This window comes from Mustelus asterias, chromosome 20, assembly GCF_964213995.1.
Source record: "Mustelus asterias chromosome 20, sMusAst1.hap1.1, whole genome shotgun sequence".
Taxonomy (NCBI): Eukaryota; Metazoa; Chordata; class Chondrichthyes; order Carcharhiniformes; family Triakidae; genus Mustelus; species Mustelus asterias.
The window spans coordinates 79,870,904-79,883,817 of NC_135820.1; the positions used below are offsets into that span (position 1 = coordinate 79,870,904).

General features: G+C 46.1%; 1 protein-coding gene across 1 annotated transcript in view; it reads left to right on the forward strand.

Annotated features, from left to right (window-relative positions):
- The first annotated feature begins 824 nt into the window (after positions 1-824).
- The window catches only part of LOC144508677 (DENN domain-containing protein 3-like), a 128,436-nt gene continuing 116,346 nt past the window's right edge, over positions 825-12,914 (forward strand). The window contains exon 1 of the mRNA XM_078236923.1: positions 825-1,035. The gene's annotated coding sequence lies outside the window, so the exon portion shown is untranslated. The remainder of the gene's footprint in view (positions 1,036-12,914) is intronic.

Below are 12,914 nucleotides of genomic sequence, written 5' to 3' on the forward strand. Positions count from 1 at the left end.
CACACTAAGGATAGTAGAAGGTTGGAACTCTTTGCAAATGGCAACTGATTCCAGATCCATCATCAACTTTGAATCCGAGATGAATAGATTTTGTGAGCCAAAGCTATTAAGGAACATGAAGGCAAAGGTGAGTATACATTAGGTCACAGGTCAGCTGTGATTTCATTGAATGGCAGAACAGGCTCAAGGGGCCAAATGGCCTCCTCTCGTTCCTGTGTTTCAGGGTAACTGATAACCTCTTGTGGATATGCCGATAGGTTTGTGTGTGATGAAAATGAAATCCGCTGGAAAATGTTACTGACCACGAATAGTCACCCAGTTAGTGAACACATGAGTCAGATACATCTGTGAGCAGAGTGTGGGATTTGAACATTAAGAGGTACATTAAAACAGTAACCACGTTTCTAAAATATGTCACTGAGTGTGAGGAACTTTGTCACAGCCTGAAGCTATGAAATGCTCTAAAAATGCAAATTCTTTCCTTTCAGATTCTGACTGAGTCGGAACACTCGATTAGCAAATTTGGGGGAAAGTTGCCTTGCTGAAAGTATTTGTTCACTGCTAACCGTGGAGTCTGAATCAGGCAGGGGAATGAACAGGGGGTTATTAAACTGTTAAACTTTGGCCAGAAAGGAAGTTCTGCGGAATGATCTGCCCAGCTGCCACTGTCTGATGTTCACAGAGGCAGGACTGGAAAGTTATGTCATTTCTTTACTCTGCTGAAAAAGGGAAGTATGATTAATTAATTAGAACTGGTGAACAGTTAGACAGGAACTGAATTCTCCAACTGTACACTGACTGACTGCCTTCCCGGAAGAGTCAGTGCTGTTGATCAGATAGCCTAAGATTAAAACACTCTTGTTACTGTCCCAGCTCTGAGGTTGTGAGCGCCCCATGGATTAACATTGGACCCAGGGTAGAAATTGATTCATGTTCCAAGCTGCCAGAAGGCTGAGTCTGACTGGAGGATCTCAGAGCTGTATGCAATGAGGATTATTGAAGATCTGTAGTCACTGGGCTGTCTCCACTATTCAGGTAATGGAAGGTTTAAAAATGAAAGTTGTTCCAGGAAAGTGAAAGTTTGGAATTTAAAGTTGGCAGAAAGCCTGTGCTCCCCCTGAGCTGTGTTTTCTCAAGATTTTTGTCAGTACGCTTCTACGTATGTATCATTGAGCAAATTGTATCAGTGTGTACACGTGTGTGTTTGTGTGTGTATTTGTGTGAGTGTGTGTATGTTGCATGTATTTGTATATATGCATGTGTTTACATGAGTATGCGTATGTGTGTGTTGTGTTTGTGTGTGTTTGTATCTGTGTGATTGTGTGTGTGTGTTTGTGAGTCTGCATGTGTCTGTGTGTTTGCATGCGTGTATGTGTGTGTGTGTGTGAGGTGATGCATTTGGTAGATCCAATTCAGGTGGGAGCTATAAAATAAATGGCAGAACCATCAGGAGCATCGACACACAGAGAGTACAGGTCCTCAGGTCCTTAAAAGTGGCAGCACAGGTGGGAAAGGTGATGAAGAAAGCAATCGGCACGCTCGCCTTCATCGGACGGAGCATCGAGTTTAAAAGTTGGCGAATTATGTTACAGTTGTATAAAACGTTTGGAATACTGGGTCCAATTCTGGTCCCCACACTACCAGAAGGACGTGGAGGCTTTGGAGGGAGTACAGAAAAGGTTTACCAGGATGTTGCCTGGGATGGAGGGTATTCGCTATGAGGAGAGATTGAATAAACTGGGATTGTTCTCCCTGGAAAGACGGAGGCTGACGGGCGACCTGATAGAAGTTTATAAAATTATGAGGGGTATGGATAGGGTGAACAGTTGGAAGCTTTTTCCCAGGACAGAAATTACAATTACAAGAGGGCACAAGTTCAAGGTAAGGGGGGAAAGGTTCAGTGGAGATGTGCAGGAGAAGTTTTTTACACAGAGGGTGGTGGGGGCCTGGAATGCACGGCCAAGTGAGGTGGTTGAGGCAGATACATTAGACACATTTAAGCCTTATCTGGATAGACACATGAACAGATGGGGAACAGAAGGATACAGGCGGTTCGTTTAGATAGGACAACATGATCGGCGAAGGGCCTGTTCCTGTGCTGTACTGTTATTTGTTGGTCAGTGCTGGACCCATTGCTGTTTGTTATCTATATCAACAATTTGGATGAGAATGTACAAGGCATGATCAGTAAGTTTGCAGATGACACTAAAATAGGTGGTATTGTAGACAGTGAGGAAGGTTATCAAACATTGCAGCAGGATCTTGATCAGCTGGGGAAGTGGGCCGAGAAATGGCAAATGGAGTTCAATTAAGATAAGTGTGAGGTGTTGCATTTTGGAAAGTCAAATCAAGGTAGGACTTTCACGCTGAATGGTAGGACCTTCGGGAGTATCGTGGAACAGAGGGACCTGAGAGTTCAGGTGCACAGTTCTCTAAAGGTGGAGTCACAGGTAGATAGGGCAGTGAAGAAGGCTTTTGGTATGCTAGCCTTCATCAGCCAGGGTATTGAGTATAGAAGTTGGGAAGTTATGTTGCAGTTATACAGGACGTTGGTGAGGCCGCACCTGGAGTATTGTGTTCAGTTTTGGTCACCTTGTTATAGGAAAGATGGAGTTAAACTGGAGAGAGTGCAGAAGAGATTTACAAAGATGTTGCCAGGACTCAAGGGACTGAATTATAGGGGGGGATTGGACAGGTTAGAACTTTTTTCTTTGGGGTGTAGGAGACTGAGGGGTGATCTTATAGAGGTGTATAAGATCATGAGAGGCATGGATAGGGTGAATGCACTCAGCCTTTTTCCCAGGGTTGGGGAATCGAGAACTAGAGGGCAGAGGTTTAAATTAAGAGAGAAAAGAATTAATGGGAACCTGAGGAGCAACTTTTACACAGAGGGTGGTGCGTGTGTGGAATGAGCTGCCGGAGGAAGTGGCTGAGGCAGGGACATTGACAACATTTAATAGGCATTTGGACAGATACATGGATAGGAAAGGTTTAGAGGGATATGGGCCGAATGGAGGTAGATGGGGTTAGTTTAGATGGGCACTTTGGTCGGCATGGACCAGTTTGGGCCGAAGGGCCTGTCTCCGTGCTGTAGATTCTATGATTTTATGATAGTCACACGTTCAATACATGCTCTGTGACGTCCATTGCTCTCAGGGAGCAGGAGCATGGATTGGCCTCAGTAACCTTGGGCCAGGATAGGGGTTCATCTCCTCCTCACTATCTCATGATTACTGTGGAGGAAGGTGTATCAGTGAGGACATGAGCCATGAATAAGTTCAGTGGTAGCCACTGAATCCAAAATTAGATGGAAACAAAATAGCCACAAGAAAGGGTTAATCAAATGGGATTGCAATTGGTTTATCTTTATATTAATTTAACAGTGCCCAGTAACTTTTCAATTGATACTGATCTGATTCCCAGCTGATCCATCCCTGTGGTACAGACATACCCTGGAATGAGGCCTGGGAAGGTTTGTCAGCGTTGCCACGGACAGAACAGTTGTGTTCTCTTTTGCTGCCCATGATCAGTAAGTTCAATTGTAATAGGTGTGTGTTTTCTTACCCCTGGAGTTTGTCCCAATTAAGTAATTCAGCAGCAAGCTTTTATGAGTTTAATAAGAAAGAAGGTAATTTGTTATCAGACATATCCCAAAATGACGCATTGCTGCACTCACTCATCTCACACTCTCACACACAATGATTAGGTACTGATTAGGGTAATATACGTTTATTTATTAGTGTCACAAGTAGGCTTACATTAACACTGCAATGAAGTTACTGTGAAAAGCTGTTACAGCTTGTTTTTATCTCAGTCAGTTTTGTGGCGGGCCTGTAGTTTCTTTGATACATTTGATGCTCCATAGTTGAAGTGAAGCTCTTGTAAAGCAAAAGATTATCGGCAGGCTGTGAGGTATATTGTAGTCGAATTTCAAGGAGGTTTGTTTTTCAGGTGAACTTTACCTGGAACTGGTTGGGGGAGTCCTCCCTCTGTTGAAATGTCCTATTTGCAAGATATTTGCAATGAATTACCTTGGCAGATTGATGGTTGACAGATAATTCAATATCTTTTGGTGGAAGTCTCTCTCTGTCAACTTCCTGCTGATTTAAGCAAACAACCAAAACGGTTTCCTCGTCATGTGACTTGCACAAGTCTAAAGTTCTTTTTCAAAACAAGAGGTGGCTTTTTGGTTACATGTCCCCTGTTCTTTTTAACACCTTGAGGCTTCGGGGCAGCTGGTATCTCTGTGTTTGAATGGCCCATTCAGTTGATAACAACCTGGCCAGCACATTGATTTAACACTAGTTTGAAAGTTACTTTAGTTCCCTCCTGAGGCGGGGGATTAGTTTCGATCCACAACAGGGGTCAGGTGTCCCTCAGAGGGTCATCCTTCACAGCCTTATGGTCAGTTTATAAATACTAAAGTATGGAGTGAAAGTCCGTAATATACTGAAAGATAACAGTGGGAACGTGTGTGAAAGCAGAGTAGTGCCCGGTTAATTATTGGTCTTATTTTCTCCATGAAGAAACAGGAAATGTGTGGCAGAACCATCATTGTGGGTTCTGTGTCTGTCACAGCTCAGGCCTGATGGGGAATGGTATTCATTGGGTGACTAGATGTCCTGTCCTGCCAGGACTGTCCCAGATTCTCATCAAAGGTTCCGATGTCTCCAAATTGTTCAAATATTCTGGATTTCAGCTTTTCCCTAAATGAAGCATTTCGGATATTTCCATCTGCACTTCACTCTTCCTTTCACATGGGGCAGCAGCGCCCCTTCACTCCCTCACAAGAATGCCCTCCCCTTTAACCTGCCCTCACGTTCCATTTACTGGTGGAAAACGCAAGGAATCCTCTCTCGCTGCCTTGTTAGAACCAGAATTCCGCCCACTCGCCATCCATTAAGCGGCTCTGCTGGGTATTCCTGCGCGCGCACAAACCCTTCCCTCCGGCATCCGGAGCTGGGAAGGAATTGGCCATTGATTGGCAGTGGTGTCCACCGACTGCAGGCCGCACTCGGAGAGGCCACTGAGTCACGACACTCGGAGAGGTCACTGAGTCACGGCGCGGAAACAGACACCAAACCAGAAACTGGAGACCTACCGATTCCCCTGGTATAAAACACGATCCACGATCACCGGGAGACCAGAGTCAGAAATTATTGACTAGAACAGAGAAGGACAGCTGAGATAGTTTAGGGAAATTTAAGGATTGAGGTGACATTCCCAATCACTCGATCGTGGCAGTTTCCGAATGACAAGTCTTGGTGGAACACTAGTTGTGGTTTTGTGATTGCCAGCTCACACCCACTCCCTCACAGAATAAAGTCACACTAACTGTTTATTGTTTTCCACTCCCTGTGCCAACCTGTCCTTTGCCAGGCCCAGATCTGGCGCACAGATCCACTGGCTCAACCTGTGCCTCCCCACGCCCGCACTTTGCTCATTGGTGTGAGATAGTGGGTGCTGGCAAGATTACTTGGCTGGTGTGAGAGACATTCTGGGAGAAGAGTGGGGCCCCTCATGAGAGCCTGGTGCTGTAATGGCCTGACCACTAATCAGATGGCAGCCTGGTGCCAGTTGGTAAACCACCAATCAGGGGACAGGTCGGTTCAGTTGAGCCAGGACACATTCACCCAAAGGTCTCAGTGAAATACTCTGTCCCTTCCCGCTCGCCGCTCTGGGGACAAACTAAAACTCGCACACTTGGGGAATGTTTGTGAATTTAAGATGCAGCCTCTGGCCGAGGGCCTCTATTGGTGGAACCCAGTGCATAAATGTAAAGAAATGAAGCTTTGAGATGGAGATTGATCTTCCTATTGTTCATTGAGAGCAAAGTTAGAGCAGAGTAGAGGATTCTGGGACCCTGTGACACAGCCTTGATTCTGTTATTTTAAGAAAATGAGACAGAAATGGGCGGCACGGTGGCACAGTGGTTAGCACTGCTGCCTCATAGCGCCAGGGACACGGGTTCAATTCTGGCCTTGGGTCACTGTCTGTGTGGAGTCTGCACGTTCTCCCCGTGTCTGCGTGGATTTCCTCCGGGTGCTCCGGTTTCCTGCCTCAGTCCAAAGATGTGCGGGTAAGGTTGAGTGACCATGCTAAATTGTCTCTTAGTGTCCCAGGTGGTGTATGTTAGAGGGATTAGCAGGGTAAATATGTGGGGTTTCGGGGATAGAGCCTGGGTGGCATTGTGATTGGTGTAGACTCGATGGACCGAATGGCCTCCTTCTGCATTGTCGGAATCTATGATTCTATTCTATGAAATGTCTCTGAAACAGAAATCTGTGTTTCGTAACTGCTGACTTCAATAACTGGGAGTCTGGCTGGACACGGTCTGGGAGATGTCATCACATGACCGCCTACTATCAACTGCCCCTCCACCAGGCTCCTGCCATTGGCCACCCAACATGTCAATCATCACAGAGCCCCACCTCCCAAAGCTTTTTCAATCTGTCCTCGTTTGGACTCAGGAAAGTTTGGTCATTCTATGCTGCAAAAGACTCCTCTTGCTGAAAGAAATCGGATGAGTGTGGTGTAAAAACACACACAGAGAGGGTTAACACATTCCTGCACACTCATCAATTTCTGTCTTCACTCAGAGAATCTGTCAAGCTCAGTGAGGATGTATCAAGTTATTGATAAGGTGGTGTGAAGGGAAGATGAAGGGTGGCACGGTGGCACAGTGGTTAGCACTGCTGCCTCACAGCGCCAGGGACCCCGGTTCAATTCCCAGTATGGGTCACTGTCTGCGTGGAGTCTGCACATTCTCCCCGTGTCTGCGTGGGTTACCCACAATGATAATGATGAAGCATATTTTAAAAATTAACAACAGCTAATGTGCTGAAATATTGATAATCCAGTGATTTCCATTGATCAGAAACTGAACTGGACTCGCCATATAAATACTGCAGCTGCCAGAACAGGTCAGAGGCTGAGAATTCTGTGGTCAGTAACTCACCTCCTGACTCCCCAAAGCCTGTTCACAAAAATACAGAAGCAGGAGTAGGCCATTTGGCCCTTCGAGCCTGCTCCGCCATTCATTACAATCCCACCTTTCCACCATATCCCTTGATCCCTTTAGCCCCATTGAGTTTCTTCTTGAAATCAGACAATGTTTTGGCCTCAATAATTTTCTGTGGTGTTGAATTCCACACATTCACCACTCTCTGGGTGAAGACATTTCTAGATGTTCGCCATCGACAAGGCACAAGTCAGGAGTGTGATAGAACAGTCTCCAGCAACACTCAAGAAGCTCAACGCCATCCAGCTTGGCACCCCATCCACCGCCGATACATATATACCATCTACAAGATTCATTGCAACAACTCACCAAAGCTCCTGTGACAGCACCTTCCAATCTCACGCCCACTACCGTCTGTGGGGAGAGAAAGAGAGTTAACATTTTATATCAATGGTCTTTCATCAGTGCTGGGAGAATGAAACAGAGTACAGAGTCAGGGAAAGAGCGCAGCGGGGAAAGAACAAAAGGGTAGGTTAGTGATAGGAGAGAAGGCAGGAGAATTTAATCATAGAATCCCTACAGTACAGGAGGTTGTTTGGCCCATCGAGTCTGCACCGACCACAATTCCACCCAGGCTTTATCCCCGTAACCCCACATATTTACCCCACTAATCCACCAACACTATGTGGCAATTCATCATGGCCAATCCATCGAACCTGCACAAAAGGGATGATGGTGCAGGGTAAAAGGGGATGAAGGATAATGTGGAGGGGGCAGGAACATGGAGATGAGGTCAAACTGAGATCAGCCATGATTGTATTGAATGGCAGAGCAGGTTTGAGGGCTGAATGGCCTACCCCTGCTCCTAATTCTTATGCTTTATAAAGGAATAAGTAAATGACCAAAGCTGAGTATAGAGGAGGAATAAATGACAACAGCAGAATTATCACCAACAACTGCTGTCCAAAAATGGGGGTGGAATTTATGATCTAACATTGTTGAATTGAGAAGTCTGCAAAGTGCCTCATTGAAAGATGCGGCACTGTTCCTCGAACTCGTTGAGGTTTTTTGATCTCAGCAGGAAGGCGAGAATTTAGTTAGAATTTAGCACGGACAATGCACCTAACCAGCACGCCTTTCAGACTGTGGGAGGAAACCGGAGCACCCGGAGGAAACCCACACAGACACGGGGAGAACATGCAGACTCTGCATGGACAGTGACCCAAGCCAGGAATCGAACCTGAGTCCCTGGCGTTGTGAGGCAGCTGTGCTAACTACTGTGCCACCGTGCCACCCTAACCTCGAGAGGACCCAATGTGCCTTACAGAGAATGAAATCCTTTTGAAATGTAATCACTGTTGTTACGTAAGAGACACAGTTGCTAATTTGTGCACAGCAAGCTCCCACAGACAGCAATGTGATCGTGATCAGATAATCTCTTGTAGTGATTGAGGGATATGTATTGGCCAGGACACAGAAGAGAACTCAATAGTTTGATGCATTCTTTCACAACCAACTGAGGGAGAAGCTGAAAGGCTGAACTCGCTGCAAACGGCACTGGGACTTTCTGGATAGACAGATAGACCCAGGTGTACAGAGTGACGAATAGGGTTCACATCCCCCGACTCAGACGCTGCTGTGCCCCCCCATTGAGCTCCAGCTGCTAGCCAATAGCGAAAGCAGTCCAAAGGGGATGTGCGATTTAAGGCCATGTTAACACACATTGCAGTGAACAGTTCCATTGAGGAGAGGGGTTCAAACCGATAATACTGGGGAGCATTGTATTGTGACATTCTGGAGCAAGCCATATCATACCCACTCAAGTACCAAGATGAAGGGCTTTCAAGAAATTACTTGGATCAAAAACTGCATTATAAAAGAGGGAATTACTACAGAGAAAACTGCACAGAACAGAAAAGATAATTGGACATTCCGTGAAAGCCTTTCCTTTTCTGTTAATTAATGAATGCTATTGACATAATTGCAGATTTGAATATTTTCTGCAACAACTCAAATGTTCACAAATACTGCTTTACAATAGGGACAATGCTCTCTGTGTCTGGAAACTACTTGAGGGATTGTCTCTGCAGCCAGGATAGAATTCAATAACCCAGTGATCATGCACCCAGCGTGTTGCAATGACATTGGCCAGAATTCTCCAGCTGTGCGCGCCCCGCTCCAGCAGCGATGAAGAACTTGGCGCTCAGCCAAATCTTCGTTCACGCAGTGGGACCGGAGAATCCGGGCTGCGAGTAAGGTCGGAGAATCTGGCCCAATGGAATTGACTGAGGAAGCCTGACTGAATAGGAACATAGTTTATTACAGAAGGCAAAGTAAAACCATCACCATGGTGTACAAACACTAGTCCCTGCCTGGGGTTCCAGTTCAGCAGGCCCAGTCCTGGGCATGCCTTATAAAAGGCTCAGGTAATGAGGTGAGGCAGGCCACTGCCTGTTACCAGGGGAACTCATACTCAATGTGCCCCACAGGGAGAACAATCAGTGATTCCCCATGGACCTCATGGGGTGTGTCACAGACATCTTAATCTTCAAATATAACCATGTGACATACTGGTATTTTCACTTTGATATCTTTCACAGTGATGTGTGAACACACTGATATCTCCACTGTGCAGTCTTTTGATTATGTCCTTTCTGGTGGGTGTAAAGAAGGAGCATGGCAGATTCCCCCAGGGCTGTGACCAGGAGTTATCGCTGAGCCAATAGCACCGAAACAGATTACCTGGTCATTTATCTCATTGTTGTTCATGGGATCTTGCTGTGCACAATTTGCACTGAGCACTTAAGGAGCTACATTTCACCCATCAGCCCGTTCTTCATGGCATTGCTGCAGATCTAGAATCGGAGAATTTGCCTGAAGATGACACACTGTCTCTTTCTCATTGAAAATGTCACACAATCAGAAACACTGACAGTACAAAGTTAGGGGAAAAAAAGGAGAAGGAATTTGAGAATAGAATCTCCCCAAAATAACCCAGATAAATGAACTGAATGAGGAACTGGACACCACAAGGAGTGTTCAAGGCAACGAGCGCTGACGTTTTAGAGGAAGATAGATTAACGCATGAGGGAAGAGGAACAGAATGAAATGTTCATCCTGGAATAAAATTAAACTGCTGGAAATACCCATCAGATCAGGTAGTTTCTGTAGAGAGAGAGATACAGAGTTCATGGCTGGAATTACAAAGACAGGCTGGATAGACTGGGACTATTATCACTGGAGCGTTGGAGGCTTAGGGGTGATCTTATAGAGGTCTATAAAATAATGAGGGGCACAGATCAGCTAGATAGTCAATATCTTTTCCCAAAGGTAGGGGAGTCTAAAACTAGAGGGCATAGGTTTAAGGTGAGAGGGGAGAGATACAAAAGGATCCAGAGGGGCAATTTTTTTACACAGAGGGTGGTGAGTGTCTGGAACGAGCTGCCAGAGATAGTAGTAGAGGCGGGTACAATTTTGTCTTTTAAAAAGCATTTAGACAGTGACATGAGTAAGATGGGTGTAGAGGGATATGGGCCAAATGCGGGCAATTAGGACTAGCTTAGTGATAAAAACTGGGTGGCATGGACAAGTTGGGCCGAAGGGTCTGGTTCCATGCTGTAAACCTCTATGACTTTAATCTTGCGGTCTGGAGTCTGAGCTTAGGCCTCGCACCAGGTTCAGTCCTGCCCACCACTGCTGGTGGGGCCAGAAGATTCTGCCACTCTGTTTCAGGCTGAGGTGAACTTTCATCAGAACATGTTCACCTTGTCTTTGTTGAATCCATTAAATCCCACCATGGACTCCCCCATCCCCCAGCCCTGGCCGGAATTTTACCGCCACGCACGCCCCGGAATCCGGGAGGGAGCGGCTCGCAGGACAGAATTCTCTGTTGGCCTCGGGCGAGATTTTACAAGCCCGAGCGAGGCTGTAGAATACCGGCCCTTATCTCTGAAACCTGATCCAAACCTTTAAAGCTATCAATGCTTATTTCACTCTGATGTTTTGAGGATTCCTGGTTTCAATCTTTCCATAGTTGAGTGGCCGTGTTTTCAAACTCGAGAGTGGAGTAAGAACAGAAAAATGCTGCAAACATTCAGCAGGTCAGTCAGCATCTGTGCAGAGAGAAACAGAGCTCTGGAATCTCAGGAATTCCCTCGCCACCTCTCCGTCTCCCAGTGCTCCCTTGAAATGTTCCTTAAAACCCAACTCTTTGACCAAGCTTTTGGTCACCTGCTCTAACGTCCCCTCACGTGACTCAGATTTTGTGTCATGGCGCCCCTGTGAAGCACAAGGTGCCATTAAGGCACTATAGAAATATATAGACCGGGATTTTCCAGCCTTGCCGTGGCAGGTTTTCCCACAGATGATCCGATGAGGCATTCAAATGTCCGCTGGGCTTTGCGGCATCCGAGATCACATGATGAAAAGCTTGATGTGTGAGGAGCGTCTGAGGAGACTGGGTCCGTACTCGATGAAGATGACACAAGAACTAGGAGCAGGAGGAGGCCGTCTGGCCCCTTGAGCCTGCTCTGCCATTCAGTAAGATCATGGCTGATCTTTTCATGGACTAAAGGATGAGGGGGGATCGCATTGAAACTTAGAGAGTACTGAAAGGCCTAGATTGAGTGGACGTCGGGAAGATGTTTCTGTTAGTAGGAGAGACTCGGATCTGAGGGCACAGCCTCAGAGTAAAGGGACGACCCCTTTGAACTGAGATGAGGAGGAGTTTCTTCAGCCAGAGGGTGGTGAATCTGGGGAATTCATTGCCACAGAAGGCTGTGGAGGCCAGGTCATTGAATGTCTTTAAGACAGAGATAGATAGGTTCTTGATTGGTAAAGGGATGAAGGGTTATGGGGAGAAAGCGGAAAAATGGGGTTGAGAAACTTATCGGCCATGATTGAATGGCAGAGCAGACTCAATGGGCCGAATGGCCCTAATTCTGTTCCTATGTCTTATGGTCTTTTGGACCTGGAGATCCCCCCAGTGGGAGGGTGCAGAAAGTTCCGACCATAAAATGTTGATGTGTCAATAGGGTAATATGGGAGGAGGCTCATGTGGAATATAAACACTGGCATGAACCGGTTGGGCCGAATGGCCTGTTTCTGCAACGTGCAAGCAGTGTCATTTCTATATAATCATCCACAGGATGGTTTCATTTCTTCGTGTCTTTTGGCAGAATTTTCAGATGTTTTCGCCCTGATCTATGAGTATCTCGGTTCAGCTCCCTTTGGGAGGAAGTTATGAGCAAGTCTGGACCAGGTTTTACAGTCAAGATTCAACATTAATTGTTGCCACAACTATTGGAATGTAAAGTGAAACCTTTGGGGCCTCCTTCACCGCACTGTTCAGCAGCAGAAAGAAAATGTTTGCAGAACAAAGCAGGGTTACGTTGAAGCAATGACAAACTTATTTCTCATTTTTGATTAAAGCTAAAACTATAACTGCGAGTTTTTAAAAACCATTATTTGTCTTGGAGGAACCTGCATCTGTCTAATTTTACCCGACAGACACAGCTGGATGGGATCTTACTGTGTGAGAAACACTCTTCTAAGGGCGTAATGCTTTGAACAGTGATGTCATCAGTGATAGGAAGGAACTTGCATTTACATGGCGCCTTTCACACTTCAGGACATTCCGAGCTCTTTGCAGCCACTGCTGTATTACTGAACTGTTGTAACATACAAACGCAGCAGCGAGACTGTGCAGCAAGATCTCAGAAAGAACATTGAGACAAACACATCAATATGAAATAGGAGCAGGAGTTAGCCAATCCGCCCCTTGGGCCTGCTCCACCATTCAATAAAATCACCAACCCCGATAACCTTTGATTCCTTTGCCTAACAAGTATCTACCAACCTCGCCCCATCGAGCCTGCTCTGCCAATCATAATGATCATGGCTGATCATCGAATTCAATATCCTGACCCCTCCTTCCCCCCATGTACCTTGATCC